General features: G+C 36.4%; 1 long non-coding RNA gene across 1 annotated transcript; it reads left to right on the forward strand.

Moving 5' to 3' along the window:
• The first annotated feature begins 9,044 nt into the window (after positions 1–9,044).
• Positions 9,045–12,288, forward strand: LOC141375525 (uncharacterized). The gene is made up of 3 exons (XR_012383934.1): positions 9,045–10,618; positions 10,903–11,341; positions 11,382–12,288. It is a non-coding gene; the product is annotated as an uncharacterized lncRNA (long non-coding RNA).
• Positions 12,289–18,468: the final 6,180 nt, after the last annotated feature.

Here is an 18,468-nt window from a genome sequence, read left to right on the forward strand (position 1 = left end):
GCCATAGCAATGACAAATGGCAGTGGATCGCGAGCTCACAAACGCATTTAAATCCGTAAACAAAGCAGCACGTGTCGCATTTTTCATATGGTTTAAGACGCGATATGAGAATATAAAGAGTTAACCAGACACAGTACAAACAGTAACAAGTAACAACACAATTAAATGCATAAATTGCAAGCTAGATAAAACAAGGAAGCAATCATTTTAATCACACTTATTTACACTCGTGAAATGGAGGAAGAAACTGATCCATGAACTGTGTAAAGTTCCTGTCAAGCTCTGACAAAGTCCCATACGTCAATAGTCTTTTCTAATCCTTCCTTTAACAAATGGTGAATAAATCCCCATTGTAAGCATGTAGATTGCTGAATCACTCGTCAGAAAAATGACTAGAACACAGCACAAGGCTGGGCCTTTAATGCTGAGGTATTTTTTCAAAAATAAACTTCAACCACTGACTCATCTTTGGGTATAGATAATAACATTAACTTTCCCTCACACTTTCCTGGGTCTGTGCGTGCAACAAATGGGCGGGGCTTGAATTCCGTTGTTACGTCCCAACCAGTCTAGGGTTGATGGGAACAATAACAAGAGTGAAAATAAATAAATAAATTAAACTTAAATACTCAATTTAGGGTTTTCCCCTTTCTCCTGTCCCAACTCACAATGAACGTTTATCAAGAAGTAACAAGGTTTATTATTTTCTTAGACAACAAAGATGTAAGAAGCATCTCTTCAGAAGGGAATCCAGGCCAAAATAATTGACGTCACACCGACACGGCTAAAGAACGGCTAAAAAGGACTCTTTTTAGAGATGAATCAATAGTTTTAAACATGGCACACTTTCAGATTTAAGCCTTAGCTGGATATTTCACTTGACTTGGTCATTTTCAAAAAAAAAACATAATAGGGGCTCTTTAATACCCCTAAATTTAATCTAGTATTGCACTCTACTTGTATGAACTGTGGCAAAATGAAAACTGATGAGTAAAATGACAATAAAGCTTTGAATTTACTTTAAAATACCTTCTGAAATGATCTGGTATGTTACCTTCATTTGAGAAAATCTTATACATAAAGACATATATTTAAAAAATGTTAATATCATAGATGGAAAGAAGATGGAGTAAATGAATTTGATCGAGTCGCAATCTTTACAAAATGCTTCTGAAGAAAAAAAATATTTTGAAGAGTATAGGGAAAGTACTTGCCCAAACTATATTACAATATGGAAGATACAGCTGGTCAGAATTATTAGCACACTTTGAATTTATTTTTTTATTTAAATATTTCCCAAATTATGTTTAACATAGCAAGGAATTTTCACAGTATATCTGATAATATTTTTTCCTCTGGATAAAGTCTTATTTGTTTTATTTCAGCTAGAATAAAAGCAGTTTTTAATTTTTTAAACATCATTTTAAGGTCAAAATTATTAGCCCCTTTAAGCTATATTTTTCCCCTGATTAGTCTACGGAACAAACCATCGTTATACAATAACTTGCCTAATTACCCTAACCTGCCTAGTTAACCAGTAACCTAGTTAAGCCTTTAAATGTCACTTTATGCTAAATACTAGCATTTTGAAAAATATCTAGTAAAATATTATTTACTGTCATGATGGCAAAGATAAAATAAGTCAGTTATTAGAGATGAGTTATTAAAACTATTATGTTTAGAAATGTGTTGAAAAAATTCCTCCAGAACAAAAATTTGGGGGGGAAATGGTGGCTAATAATTCAGGGGGGCTAATAATTCTGACTTCAACTGTATAAATAAACTGTTATACAGTGTAAGAACATATTCTGTAGTAACAACATGACCCTCCTTAATTTAATAGGCTTTATTGCAATTAAATTTATTTTAACTTCACAGTACTGAGTTTAATCTATCAATTCTCAATTTTAAAAAGACAAAGTCACAATTCCAAGAAAAGTCAGAAGTCATACATATAGATTCTGAATTCAGAGGACATATAATTGTAAGATAAAATCTCAGAATTACCTCCATTAAATTCTGTGACAGAAACAAGCCAAATAAATAAAAGTCCCTGACCTAACCGCTATCCATGTCAAATGGCTTTATATAAAAAGCCTAATCAATTTGCTTGAAGTTTACAACAGCATTATCTCGCAGTGGATTTGGACTTGCTGACATCTGGCTAGAAATTCAGCCTCCTTCCCCCCCGTCCAGGCAGCCATGCTCTCTCCTCCGCGCTCGGCTCTCTTCTATGATTCTGATTGACAGTTTTATAGACTGCAAGGAAATTGGTTGTAGTTACAATACAGCTGGTGTGCTCTAAGTAATGAAAAGGGGCATATGGCCTTAAAAACAGAGTGATGGAAACTGATTCAGGCTGCCCCTTCTAACTCCTCTGCATGGGTGGCAGCCATTTATTATTCATATGCTAGAGTCGCCGAGCTTGTTTCAATCCACGGTAACCCTTGATAAACTGCACAACTCTCTCTCTGAATACATCAACTTTGTAATTGCTCTTAAAGCCAACCAAAAGAGAAACCTACCTTTTTCCACAAATGACTGCTGGATTCAATATGATGGGCTGCAGTTCCTGTTTGTTGAACCTTTATTCAAACAAAATGAAATACACACACAACCAACTCAGGCTCATTCTGAAATATGTTCCAGGAGCTACGTTCCTTTTTGCAATTATTGTTTTCATGAATCCATTCGAGGCCGCTGTGTATCTCAAATTTCTCTCGCGAGTGCCATTCACGCTTGCTGTTCTTACGCAAATCCAGCAGAGGCCGCTGTTGACTAACTCACTGACTGACTGACCAACCGACAGATACCCCTACCCTCCACCACCCCTTAAATCTAACCAATATTATTTTAAAAAGCACCTTCTGACCCGCCCACCTCCTTCCCTAAACCCAACCAAGTGTTTTCAAAAACCCTCCGCCTTCCCTAAACCTAACCAATATTATTTTAAAAAGCACCTACTGACCCGCCCACACCCTTTCCTAAACCCAACCAAGTGTTTTTAAAAGCAATCCAAAAAACTTAAATTTTTTTGCCTTCTGTTTTTGTCTTACCTTTCTGGAAGCGTTCTTCACAACCCAGGCTCATTCTGAAAACGTAGTCCACATTTCTGGAGACCGCGAAATACGTCCCGACATGTACTCATTTTTGCAGTTGTTGTTTTCGCGAATCCATGAGAGGCCGCTGTGTGCGCTTTTTCGTAACTCAAAAGTCTCTCCAAGTGCCATTCGTGCACGCGCTTTTCTCACGTAAACCCACCAGAGGCCGCTGTTGACCGACCGACCATCTGTCTGACTGACTGAAAGGTTAACTGGGCGACTTACCCACCCTTCTTCTTCCCTAAACCCAACCAATTTTAACGATTGACCTGATTCGCTTAAATAATTAAATGCAGTCATACATACCTCTGGCTACATAATCCGCATTTCCAGAAACGTCCACGGAACTGTTTTCAGAATGAGCCTGTGTTGGTTCTTCACCAGACTCGAACCCCATCGCCACAGTCAACTCTACTCTGCATCTTAAGTCCTCCGACATATGTGGGGCTACCGTACAAACTGGTAGCAGCGGGAAAGCTGTCCACATGCAGGTAATCGGTCAGCTGGTAAGCAAGAAAAGGAACGCCGTCATACCGCCCCGTAGCATTTGTTAGAAAGAACAAATGTCAAATGTCAGAAATGAACAAATGCCATACATAGCTCTGGCTACATAATTTGCGATCTCCAGAAACTTATATAGGGTTATGTTTTCAGAATGTTGCACAAAACAAACATCGAATAACAAAGCTGAGCCACTAATACTCCATATACTTAATTAAACTTACTGAGAGATGCAATTGTTCTTTAATTTTTGTTTGTCATGACTCATGAAAACAGACACTTGTTCAACTTTTTCTGTAATGTTTTCAGTAGTTTGTGTAATAGTCTACAAACTGTATGCTTCAATAAATCAAGATTATCTTTAATTCTATTACATCCTAATTTATTAATCCAACTTATTCAAGTTTTCATAATTTTAACTGATATTTAGAGAATTCTGACCAACAGTAACCTGATTAGCGCAAATTGTGAAAACAGCCATTTGCTTTCTGTACGTGATCGCAAGTTTTTTATGTGAAGTTAATGTATTTTAAATTAAACAAAGTAACTTAAGATACCTGTCACATTACATTAATACTGCTATAACTTCAGATATCTACAGATATCCCAGGTGTTTCATGTATGATCACTTTCATAAGACCACGTAATTCCACGATCACTGAATCCGACGCAAAATCAACATAACTTTACAAATTTTTGCAATCCTGCAAAATTCTTAATTCAAACGCAAAATAATCGGAAATAATGTAAATAATATCACAAAACCTCAAATTCCAAACTATAGAATCAATTTATATTCATTTCAGTTTGCAATTTATTGTTTTACATTACTTGTGTTGCCTGTGCTGTACATGTGACATGTTGGAGTGTCTCTCTAAAGATGGCGTGTTACCTGCGCCCTCACAATCATTACATTACATGGAATGGCAGGTGGGGGAGTTTTCAGCTTGTGCAGTAGGCAGATGTAAATGAAAGGCGCCAAGCGATGTACATGTGAAGTTAAAACAAAGATGCGATTAGACAGGCTGTGGTGCGTTTGTGAATTGAAGGACATTATTTGTGCTTTACATGTACAGTATGGCTAGTATTATGATGTGCATCAAATTAATAAATATTTCATTTACCTCTTTCCCTGCAATTAACGACAGAAAACACTTCCCTGCCACTGACGAGTTTTACGGCAATCCATCTTAAGGAGTATTACGTTTCTAGGAATTACCGCCACAAAAAAATTGCGCAAAAAACACAAAAACTAGGGGGTCTGTTTTATATTGTTTACACTAACATCAGATACCTGTCCTGATCCCAGGTGTTTTGTGTATGATCACTTTTATATTGTTTAACATCAGATACTTGTCCTGATCCCAGGTGTTTTATTTATGATATGAGGGGTAGAAGGGTGGTCAAGTCAAGCATTAATTATTTTGCTTCATGATTTAAGAATCACAAAAATATCTGTGGTCAAAGCACTTTTAAGTTCACTGTTTCGTACATTCATACAATATAGGAAACAATCTGTAAAAAAATAGGCAGAAAGGCTTGACTCGAGTTTGGGGCATTATTCATGGACTGCTGAAAGTCATTTATTTCTAATAAGCCTTTTATTGCCTTTTAATATTTGATGGATTAATTTTCAACTATGCAGAGAATGTCACATCATTGCACCTGTTTTTTTTTTTAACACATTGCTAATAGCTTATAGCAGAACTCACTCCCATAATTCATGCATGCAACATCATTGTGCTGGGGGTAAAGGGGATTTGACTCCATTTGCCAGCTAATCAAGACTTGTCCATAAATATTTATTGCAATGATTAAAAAAAAGATTAAAAAAAAGGACTGAGCCTAAAAGAAAGGGAAAATGTGACCCTGAATAGGCTATCTGAATAGACAGTCAAAAATTTAGATTTATTGTCTCTGTGTAAATTACAAAACATGGAATTTAGATTTAGAACTAGCCTGATGTGACTAAAGGTTTTCAGTGTTTTTTCTTACATGTCTGTGAACAGGAGCTATTTAAACAGCATGTTTGTCTGCACATGAACCTTGTGCCTTGGGAAAAAACGGAATTTTGTCCATTTTTTAAATAAAACATCTTGGGGCTTTGTTATAGGGTATTGACATGGATGTAAACACATGAACCTGTGAACTATTCGGCAAAACAGTTGTGAGGTAATAGGAAACATACAGTAACTCATTCATAACATTTTTCAGGTTTACTTGCATTGTTGGTTTATTAGTTTGCGAAAGAAATTTTTTTTGTAAATTATCATCAGTGTGCTTGGTGTCTTAATATGATATAATATACTGTAAATAATTGTGATATAATTATAATGGCTGCCCCATTAGTGGACCATCTCTGTTTAAAACAAAAGCACTAGGCTACAAAACCATTAGGCTACAAATTTAACTGGAACAATCTCAATCTAGTACACTCAATTTGAAATTATTGTAATTTCCAAACAATCTTTTAAAGAAACAATCTCTCTTTTTTTGGAAATAGTCTAATTTTAATACATTTTAACACTTGAGTTTTATAAATTTTGAATACATTCAGCTAGTCTCTGGGTCTGGCTTAAATCACTGAATCAGAATATAGACCATTAGTATCTCGCTTATTTGATTTCAATACTTTTCTTTTTTAAAGCTCAACCCTTCTGAAGTTACATCACTTCTGCACAGGCACTGATATTTTGCAGCACCCAAAAATAGTCTAAAGCCTGCTAGCTAACAGCACTGTGTAATATCATTGTGCCTGCTGCAGCCGTGTTACAGTCTCTTGAATATTGCGCCAGAATGATAGTTACTAGACATATCAGCCAAGAAAATAGCAATTGGTCATTACATTTCTTAGTACACAATGTATCTTCAGAAGAGTCAAGCTTTAAATGAGTAAATTTGCAAAACTTTTGAAATTTTCTGGATGCTAATGGTCTAATCTGATTTAATTATATATGCTAAGCTAAGCTAAAAGTGCTCCTGGATGAATTAAAAAATGTTAAAACTCAACTGGTTTACTCTTGCGCATCTGTAAAATGAAAAAAGGGAGTTTTTCTTTAACTTCGTAACATGGAAAACCAGTTGAATGAGTAATAATGACTGAATATGCGTTTTTAAAAATTCTACAGTCATACAGCTGTCAAGCTGAGCTCCACATTGGTTCTCCTGCCGGCGTTGTGTCTGAGAAGCCCTTTAGCAGGTCTGTCAGCCTGAGTGTCGCAGTCCCTCTTTCTAGCCTCTCAGTGCTGGAAAGCTGGGAGTCATTAATGGAGGAATTCAGAGGCCCTGAAATCACACATCTCATCACCCCTCCCACTCCAAAAAAACAAGGCTACAGAAAAAAGGGACAGTAGAAGAAGAAAATGAAAAAGGTGTTTATTTTCCAGCGCTGGAAGCCGTTGAGCTAGTGATCAGCAATGGCAGGCTGACATTTCAATGGTAACACCCAGAGGAGCGTTACGTTACAGTGACGGCTGCCATCAGCCCGGAGCGAGTCCAGTTTAGAGGCTTTAATGCAGTCGTCTGGTGCCAGAGAGTGATGGAATAACATCTATCCTTGAGAATCAGCTAGACTACATGAAAAAAAACTGGCAGGGGTGAAGGACAAAACAGCCATTGTAATGATGTATGCTGGTGGCGATTAAAGCGAGTAAACGAATTCATTTGTTTCAGCAACCATATGCGGTAACTACGCTCAACACATATGGGCCATATGGTAGTAAAAGCAGTGATAACAAAAACGTTAACTGAAGCATTTCAGCATCTCAAGACTGATGTTTAGAAACAGGATTACCTCACCAGCCAACGGTGAAGATATTCAAGCTGATGGCCCTGTTTATACCTGGTATATGCATGTGCTTTGGTTGATCGGATCACATATACACATTCTTGCATTTTTTGTGGGGACAACTTTATGTTTTATGTACAGTCTACTTAAATTTGTAAAAAGAAAAAAAAAACAAGATATATTCCATTTACATCTGGTGTTTTAATCCGTCTCTTTTGGACACAACCACTATAGTGTTTTCTTTGAGGGCTCTAGGAGTTTAGTATGCAGTTAGGGAAAGTTACTTTAGAAAGTAATGCATTAAAATATTAAGTTACACCCCAAAAAAGAAGCATTACTTTAACGATAAGTAATGCCTTGCGTTACTTTTGATTAACTTTTGAGTTACTTTTTCTGACCTGGCTGAGGCTTGGTAGTAGCTTTTGTTTGTGGATTGGTTCAAATGGTTTTTTTTCATGATTTTTTCAGTCACTTTATTTTAAGGTAGGGGAGCGCCGGGCACAAAGTAACACAGGGTTAAATGTAACATGCCGTTTTATGGTATTTGCTCAGGGTTAACCATAGCATGCTTCCAAGGTTTTTACCACAGTGTCGGCAGACGTCTTCCTGCCAATTATTGAAACAGTTTGGCGAAATTTGGATAAGAAACACAGGAGAAACCATTTCTGCAGCATAAAAGCAAAACTGCTAGCCAGTTTTGAGGAAAACATGACACAGCGGGGTTGGTTGTAACAGGGTGTTACAATTAAGCCACACACACTGGACACCAATTAGGCTAACAAAATAATTGTTTGAATTTTGAGTGTAATGTTGAGAACTTTTTAAATAAAAATTGGATAATAATGCAAATAGATTCAAATGTGTTCATCCAATAAACAAATAAATAAATAAATAAACATACTGTGCTATGTAGAATGAGAAAAGAAATGAGCCAATTACTGAGGAAATATAGCTACCATTTAAAGTAAGTTAACTATAAATAAAAAGTAAAAATAATTGTGTGAATTCTGCCACGAAGTTCGCAATCATAATTTCAGAGATCTTTTTTTAGAAAAGGCTTGTGTGTTGTTGGTAAAAAAATAAAAATAAAATAAAAAATACTATATATATATATATATATATATATATATATATATATATATATATATATATATATATATATATATATATATATATATATATATATATATATATATATAGGGTGAATTTGGGTAATCTGGGACATTGGATAATCTGGGACACCTAAGCTTCTGTGTGTTAGCATGGACTTCATGTGAGTAAAATCACATGACTTCATTGGGGTGTTCCATAGAGGGTGGGCAGGGCACTCTTCAATCAAGAAGCTCTCATCAAAATTGGATGACAACTTGACAAGGTCAGTAACATAGGATTCTGACTAGATTAATGTTAAGGACATAAACCTGTCATAAATAAGACAATGTTTCCAATTGTTGTCAAATTATGTTTGTGATCTATTCAAGTAACAAAATATGTATCAAAGTGTTAAAAATGTTTTTTAGATTTTTTTTCTTTCAAACATTTTTTTGTTGTCCCACATTATCAAATACGATTCTCAACTGGTTTGGCCATACAACCCACATTTTTACATGGTCATCAAGCCGCCGCCCAAATTTTTAGGAACTATAATACAATTTTAGGAATTATAATAAATTAGTATTTATTTGTTAACATACACAAGTAGTGACGGATAAATCATAAGAAAATCACCAAGACTTACAAATAAACAACATTTTATTGCTGTCATTTAACAAAATGTATCAAATTATAGAAATATTACTAAGTAAAAATGACAAAATACTGTTAACAGTGGTTAGGGTAAGGAAAGGTTCAGTTACCATGAACTAAACTGAACTGTTAATAAAACATGTTGTCATGGTTTCATAATCTCTTGTGAGAGCACCTCACAACATATGAAAAACTGAGGCTTTAAGTCTTTTTTGTCGTCAAAATATGTGAATCCAAGCTTTACATATTCGGGGTCGTACTTGCGCTACGACACATTTGTTGCTATAATTAGATGAAATTTCACATGTCAAATGGTAGGGTTTTCACACATGCGTTTCAAAATAAAAGTCCAGTATAAGCAAAATAAGTTCAATTAAACTATTGTTGTTTTTTTGACCACACACTCCGTGACCCACTGAAAATGTTCCTATGACCCACTTTTGGGTCGTGACCCACCAGTTGAGAAATACTGAATTATCCTATCAGACGATCCTTAACTCACTATAAATAACCAGACTTTTCTCAACTCAATATTTTCGTCTTGAAGAACCAGTCTTGAATACTTCCCAGGAGCTATAAGTTTTTATATTCGCAAATCTGCCAGAGGCCACTGTCGACTGACTGACTGACCGATTGACTAGGCCCACCCTCCTCCTTCCCTAAACCCAACTGAAAGTGTTTTCAAAAGCACCCACCGACCCACGCACTTACTTCCCTAAATCCAACCTCAGTGTTTTCAAAAGCAATCCAAAAAAGAAAAGCTCTCACCTGATTATTATCACATTTTAAAATTTTACCACATTCTCACCCTGTTATTTACTTGTTTTTTTTTTTTGGGGGGGGGGGGTTTTTGGTTTGTTTCACTCGCTTTCTGAAACTGTTCTTCACTGGACTCAAACCGCATTGTCACGGTCAACTTCACTCTGTATTTAAAGTACGCCTATACGTGGTGAGGCACTGGACAAACTGGTAACAGCTGAAAAGCTGTCCATATGGCGATAAGTGGTCAGCTTGTAAGCGTGAAAAAGAACAGCGTCATCCCGCCTGGTAGCATTCATTTTAAAGACAAAATGCTGCCATATGTACCTCTGGCTACATAATTTGCGATCTCCAAAAATAGGGGTATGTTACGGTGGTCAGGAAGTGCAAAACAACATCACAAAGTGTTAAACACTTTTACAAAGCTCAAGACAAATTTACATTTTGAAAAACATTTTTACCTATCACTAAGACGAACGATTTTACCACAGACGAAACAAATTTACATTTCAGAAAAAAAAATAATAATAACAAGACGCAAAACACTTTTACCAGTCCTGAAACAAATTTACATTGATTTACAATGACCGCAGTTGATGTAGAATGTACCACACACTGAAAGTGATGCCGGGAAAAGTGTTGCTGTCGTTGGTGGTGAGCGCGGTAAATTTGTATTGTGAAGTACATGGCGTAAATAAAGTTTATGGTGACCGAACATGGATCGGTTACCATACCAGTCACGAAACAAATTTACAATGACAGATTTTTTACGGAAAGGGAATGTACCATGCACTAGAAAATATCAGCTAGTCTGTGAATTTGTAGACACAAATTAACACGAGTACAAAGGCACAGGTTAAGTCTACAACTATAAAAATCATGGTTTGACCAACTGCAATAAAATATCATTTTGTCATTTAGAGCTATTCTAAGAAAATATCAGCGTGAGAACAGGGTTTAATTGGTGTCGGAACACTCCGGATGTGGATCCTCTGAAATCTAATCCAGCACCTGATATTAAAAATCCTCCTCCTCAGGTTGAATTTTACTCGTGCTGAACCTTTTGACTTGGGTTCGAATCCCATTGATGATGTGTAAATTAATTATTTCTTTACATTAATTTTGGTTACTGTTCTGCCACACAAATAATAAAATCAATAATGTTTACAATGACACTGACACCAAGTAATAAGAATATTTAATTTGTATGGGCATGTTTTGTTGCTGTGAAAAAGTGACGAATCTGCCAATCTGCAAACATGGATAGTTTACTGTACATCTGCAAAGGATCACCAGTTAACACAGACACTAGTCAAATCGTGACACCGGCTTAGTTCAGTTTACATTTTAAGAGTCCTCAATTAGATGTTTACACCGTGTAGACTTGACATCATGTCCACGATTACAACGTACAACCGTCCCTCGTTAAAATATTGAACACATTGATGCAGTATGTCTGGTGTTTCCGTATATTCTGCGTCTGTTAGAAACTCCAAACATCAACCACACGTAAAGCAAAACCGTGTTAGACAGCTCATGGCATAACAACCCTCGATCACAGTCAGTGTTCGGTCACCATAAACTTTATTTACGCCATGTACTTCACAACATGAATTTACCACGCTCACCACCAACAACAACAACACTTTTCCTCGCATCACTTCCGGTAAGTGATACAATCTACATCACTTCCAGTCATTGTGAATTTATTTCGGGAATGGTAAAAGTTTTTTGCATCTTGTTTTTTTTTCTTCTAATATTTAAATTTGTTTCGTCTTTGATAAAATCGTTTCCTGTATGTTATTGTGTCTTATGATATGTAAAAATGTTTTTCAAAATGTAAATGTGTTCTGAGCTTCGTAAAAGTGTTTCACATATTGTGATGTTGTTTTGCACTTACTGGCCACCAGACATTTTCACAATGAGCCTTGTGATCTCTAGAATTGTATATATGGGTACGTTTTCAGAATGAGCCTATGTTTTAAATCAAGGTGCCCACTGGAATGTCTTTGCACAGTTCTCAGCAAAACAGTTTTCCAGATTCAGAAACAAAGCTTATGTTTTCATTTCAATTCACTATATAACCCCCCTTATCATTCTGTTATAAGTAAGGCAAACTATTTTGGCACATATAGGTATACAAAGGGGCTCTGCAGTTGAGGGAGGAGGCATGTGAACAATTACTTTGTTTACTTTGATTTCATTTCGCATCATTTATTTTGCTATTTACATTTCTACCCCAGTGATTGTGAGGCACAAGGCAAGGCCAAGATCTCTCGTAATGCTTACACTGAAATCAATGTCTCTCTGCCTGCTTTCCAATCCCAACCACATGTTTACACTGCTGTGATGTAGATGTGTTTATTGTAAAGATGACAAACCTACGCTACATTGCCACGCAAGATTTTTTTCAACCCCAGCAGAGCCCTAAGTCGCCTCCCTAAAAAAAGCTTTCCTCTTTTGTTTAACTAGTCTGTCCTTGCCAACAAATATGCAGCGATATATGGAAACATATGCGTCATCTAAAGGGCGAGGGAGAGAGCCGTGAGTGTGAAGGTTTAGGGGGAAAAAAAAAAGTTAAATGCTTTCATGTGTATTTGAAAGTGTTGTGTGAACAAAATATTCTGCTAATCCAAATAAAATTAGGGCATTTGATTTCACAAGGCTGGGATGGATGTATGGATGGATGGATGGATAAATGGATGGTTGGAGGGGGGAACTATAGCTTTTTCAGCTTGAGATGATGCTGAGGGTGGGGAGAGAGTAACGAGGAGAGGCCTGTGTTTGTAAATAATTAGAAATTCGCTAATGTTTTGTCCATTCATAAATGGCAGTACGTTGTTTTTTTTTGTGCTTTTTTTTATTTTGGCACAGGGACAGAGACCTAACGAGAAACAGGTGTTGAGGTGCTCATACTCAGTCTCTCAACCTCTTATTTACTCTCACTTTGTCTCTTGTTTGTTCCTTTGGTGACCCCAAAAAGGGTTTGGGCATAAAGGATACTTTTACATCAAGGGTGTAGATTCGCTCTTGGCATTGGGGACATGCATCCCTAGAGCGCATGCATTGTGCTTTTAAAAACATGAAAAATGTACTTAATAATATAGAATAAACAATAATATAAACACTTAATAATACAAATAACCATTAATGAACCACGTACATGCTGCAAAGTTAATTTACACGATTTTACTGAATCTGAATCTGGCTTTGAGGACGTATATGTAGGGTTGATGGAGCAATATTTTATTTTGAAGTCAATTAAATTATTGGTAGGGACATTTCAGCAACTGGTAGATTTTGGTGGGCACACTTCCCCTCCATCCATGCCATATCTATGTCCTTGGTTTACATCACTATTTTCAACCTAAATTTACATGACATGAGCAATTTGGTGGCTTGAGTGTTTCCCGGAAATATGTTTTATTCATTCATCCATTTTCTTTTCAGCTTAGTCCCTTTATTAATGTGGGGTCGCCACAGCGGAATGTACTGCCAACTTATCCATCATATGTTTTACGCAGTGCATGCCTTTCCAGCCGCAACCCATCACTGGGAAAGAAATCTGTTTCAATATGCCAGCATTTGATATTAACTAAAAACTGAATTGAAATGTGGTTTGTTAAGTGAATGTGAATAATGTGTTCATTCTATATTTGTCTCTTAACAACTTAATATCGCCAACTAGTAGTTTTCACAAATAGGAAATGTTCCACAATTTTTCATCTGTTTTTAAATAACCAAATTTTTGTTTAGAATAGTGTTGTTATGTACTTGTTATCCTATGTTGAGCTTTAAAGTGGAGTTTTATGTCTTGGATCTTCATGACACTGCAGCCAATGCACAAGATAATGCCCACAAACACAACAAATATATTATTTTTGTTATGGTACTAACATCACAATTCTAATGTAAAAAGTGTCATCAGCAACAGTTTAAAATTATTATTCATTCATTCCAGCCACAACCCATCTCTGGGAAAATTATTATTATTATTATTATTATTATTATTATTATTATTATTATTATTTTACAGTTGTAATATGCTGTAAAAGGTGCCACGGTTGCCTTACAGCAAAAAAAAAAAAAATCACAGTTTCTTGTCCCAGCTGGGCCATTTGGCATTTCTGTGTGGAGTTTGCATGTTCACCCTGGTTTCCTCGAGGTGCTCCGGTTTCCCCCACATGCGGTAAATGTGAATTGAATAAACTAAATTGACCGTAGTGTATGTGTGTGAATGTAAGAATGAATGGGTGTGTCTAAGTCCTGGGTTGCAGCTGAAAGGGCATCTGCTGTATAAAACATATCCTGGATAAGTTGGTGGTTCATTCGACTGTGGTGACCCCTGATGAATAATGGGACTAAGCTGAATGAATGAATGAATGAATGAACGAACTGTAAAGTTGTTTTGTTTTCCACCCTAGTATTTTAGATCAGTATGTACTAGTTGTGCAAGTCTTAAATAAACAGTCTGTAAAGGTTCATGCTGTAAAGTCATGTCTAATCGAAGTGTCAAAAACAGACTGATAAAACAGAACAGGACTTTGTTGCAATCTACAGCACAGCCTGTTGAAAGAAAATGATCAAAATAATAAATAGTCCATAACCTATAGGTGTTAATGCAAAATCAAACATGTAACCTGAGTAAAAATAATGTTTGTGTTCTATCATATTATAATTACTTACTTTATGTATACATATTTTATGTAAATAAAATGTGAGCTAACACAACTTTGCAGAGCCACCTTTATTAACTTTAATGTTATAATAAATAAAAATGTTCACATTTACTCTTTGTATACTATTTGCTGACCAAGAATAAAACTCCTTAATGCAAAAAAAAAAAAAAAAATTAAAAAAGTACTACAAGGACTGTAAGTGTATCAAACACCAAACTAAAAGATAAACAAGCTTACATGCTCGAGTATGTCTTCTATTTACTTAATGGAATTCTCAGTGTAATGTCTTATAAGCAAACTGAAATGGTCAAGGGATAGTTTGACCTCATCAGCCTTTAGAATTGTTACTAATTGTTACTACTGATGTCATTTAAAACATTTTGTAACATTTGAAGTTAAATCCACAATTCTAAAATAACAATTCTCAACGGGTCACTTCTCAACTTTTAACAATTGTAAATTTCTGCAAAAAAAAAAAATAATAATAATACATCAAAAAATACTCTATATAATTCAATTACATTAAATATAGAAAATATTCAAGCAATTAAAAAAAAATAAAAATCATGTCATCATTTATTTATTGTGAAACTCAAGACATTTCTTTAATATAACACACACACACACACACACACAAATCACACACACACACACACACACACACACACACACACACACACACACACACACACACACACACACACACACACACACACACACACACACACACACACACACAAATAACAGATACAGTCATTCATCCACTTTCTTTTCAGCTTTGTCCCATTATTAATCAGGAGTCGCCACAGCGGAATGAACTGCCAACTTATCCAGCGCATTTTATGTTTTCCAGCCACAACCCAACACTGGGAAACAGCCACACACTTACACTACAGCCTTGGACTGTGGGGGAAACTGGAGCACACGGAGGAAACCCGGGCGAACACTGGAAGAACATGCAAACTCCACTCAGAAACATCAACTGACCCAACCAGTGCTCGAACCAGTGACCTTCTTGGTGTGAGGTGATTGTGCTACCCACTGCACTACCCACAATAAATACATATTTATTTATAAATAATTGTCTCAGAAGTATGTAATTTATTTTGCAGTCTGGATGAACTATCCCTTTAAGACAAAAAAAAGTATTCCGGCTCTTTCTGGTTGTCAGATGTTAGTAGAACATGTTCATAGTTAAAGTGATGAACTACACCTGTGCTAACTCTGCTACAACACCTGTGTGAACCTGAGGGGAACTGACTTCAGCCACTAAAATCAACCTTGGGACCAGTTGGTTAAAAGCAATTGCACATATATAATACATTTTTAAGTGTTGCTTTTTTAGACAAATACACATTGGGGCCACTGTGTATTAGAAATGTTCTTGAATTGTTCAATAGTTGGAATCAGCTCACTTCTGATCTTGTTGGTCTGACAAATGTCTTACATTACATTCATATTGCAGAGCTGGGAATTATGTCATATCCGAATACAACAAGAAACAATATCAAAATGGATGCATGCACTGGTAGAAATACCAGTCAACAAAAATGTAAATAAATATTGAAAAATGGCTTGTATGCATAAAAAAGGATTCCATTTGCTCATAATTGATTATTCATATTTATAAGCAGATTCATTCATTCATTTTCTTTTTTGGCTTAGTCCCTTTACTAATCTGGGGTTGCCAGTGCCACAGTGGAATGAACCACCAACTTATCCAGCATGTGTTTTACGCAGTGGATGCCCTTCCAGCTGCAACCCATCTCTGAGACACATCCATACACACTCATACACAACAGAAAATTTAGCCTACTCAATTCACCTTTACCGCATGTCTTTGGACTGTCGGGGAAACCAGAGCACCTGGAGGAAACCCATGAGAACACGGGCAGAACATGCAAACTATACACAGAAATGCCAACTGACCCAGCCGAGGCTCGAACCAGCGACCTTCTTGCTGTGAGGCAGCACTACCTACTGTGCCACTTTGTTGCCTTTATAAGCACATTTTAAGCATAATACACACCTTGACTCTTAATGATGGTATTTTTCCCCTTCCTCATTAACTTTTTAAAGTAAGACATTAGTCATCTTGACATTCTTCAATTAATCACAATCTATCAAGAAAGAATAAATACAATTCAAGAGTTCACTATGAAGACTATGGTTATTTATAGAGATGTAGGAATAGTCTATTGGAGAATCATGTATTGGCTTATGCGGGTCCAGCCATGCTCAACCATAAGCATGTAATGCTCTTGAAATTAGTTTATGAATAAAATTAACTTATATAAAACGTCTAGTTTCTTAACAGATTTTTAAGCAAAAGTTTATAGGCCTAGCAGACACAGGATGTCAACATGACGTCAGATTGACGTTGTATCCAAAATCAGGCAGACATCAATGTCCAACCATTTCAACATCTAATGATTTTACAGCTGAAATTGTGTGGATGTTACCAACATAACCTCTATCAGGATTTTGGTCACTTTCCAACATTGAATCAACCAACAAATCAACGTCATTTGATGTTGAAACCCAAAGTATGGTATGCTGTAAGTATATTTGTCTTGTTCAACAATATTTAAATATCTGCTTTATGCAATCAAATGTCAATTTCACTTAAAGGGCCATGACACCCCCCACTTTCAGTTAAAGTCTACTTCAGCATTTTTTCAAAAGATGCATGATTAATGGGCGTGGAGCTCCGCGAGCATCGGGCAGGAGTGGGCGTGGCCAGCAGGGGAGAACGTGAGCGAACGAAGGTAGCTCACAAAATGAGACAAACCGTGAGGAGACGCATGAGTTTATAGTTTACAAAGTTAAAATGCAAAGAAATGAACAGTAATTTACTGCCCTGCTACATTTGTTATTCGTAATTTCATATACACATAACCACAATTTATATCATTATAAAGATAAGTGTGTTCATGTAAACACTATAAATGAGGACTTCTCCCTCAATCCCCGTATCCAGCAGACTCTGTGCAGCAGGTCTCCTGACCTGTCCATTTTAACCATTAGCCTTGCTAGTAATCTGGAGGATTTAGGCAAACACATCAGCACAGTGATGTGTCTGAATGTGAACGAACTCCTGATAAAAGACAACGTCCGCCATTCTCTAATTCTCGTGCTGCTCTCCCGACAAAAATGCTTGCAGCACACACACAGCTTTGCTGTATGATCGGCCCTGACAAGATCACGGGGGAAAACATGCAACAAACCCCGTGGATCATGAAAACAAACGCATATGAGCGTTCATGAACGGCTAAATACTGTGTGGCGTGGGTCCGTGTCTCACAGCTCGGGCTTGACTCTGGCAGGTCTCATGAATAATTAAGCAGCCGGCTCTTCTCACAGGATAAGAAAACTCTGCTATGAATAATAATGAGAAACCGAGGCGTCATCATTGCACTTGCAGTGCTGCGCTACGTCGCCGATTTTGATCCCGCCCCAAAAATCATTTTAAACCCGGAAGCTGAAATTAGCTGACAAAAGCTCAAAATTATCCAGTTTTCCCCACAATTAAAGCTGACAGGTGCTAACATTGTCTTAACTGATGCTCAACATACACAAATCTGTTAATATAAAAAAAAAGTTCTCCAGGGTGTCCTGAAGCTTTAATGATGGATCTATTTATGAATGATTCTAAGATTTTAAAATATAAGCCAGATGCTAAATGTACTGGGGATGATGAATGCTCTGTGATGATGATGTTCATGATAAAATCATCTGTTAACTTACCCATGTTGTAACATATCTGGCTTCTGTCATTCCCCCGATGGACCCTTCTCACAAAACTTTAATGACGTGTTCAATGGTCATCAGCTTCTTAAATCCTTGAAACTTTTCAATATTTAGATATAAAAAAATGTAAGTACATTTATATATA

The sequence above is a fragment of the Danio rerio genome, chromosome 8, assembly GCF_049306965.1.
Source record: "Danio rerio strain Tuebingen ecotype United States chromosome 8, GRCz12tu, whole genome shotgun sequence".
Taxonomy (NCBI): Eukaryota; Metazoa; Chordata; class Actinopteri; order Cypriniformes; family Danionidae; genus Danio; species Danio rerio.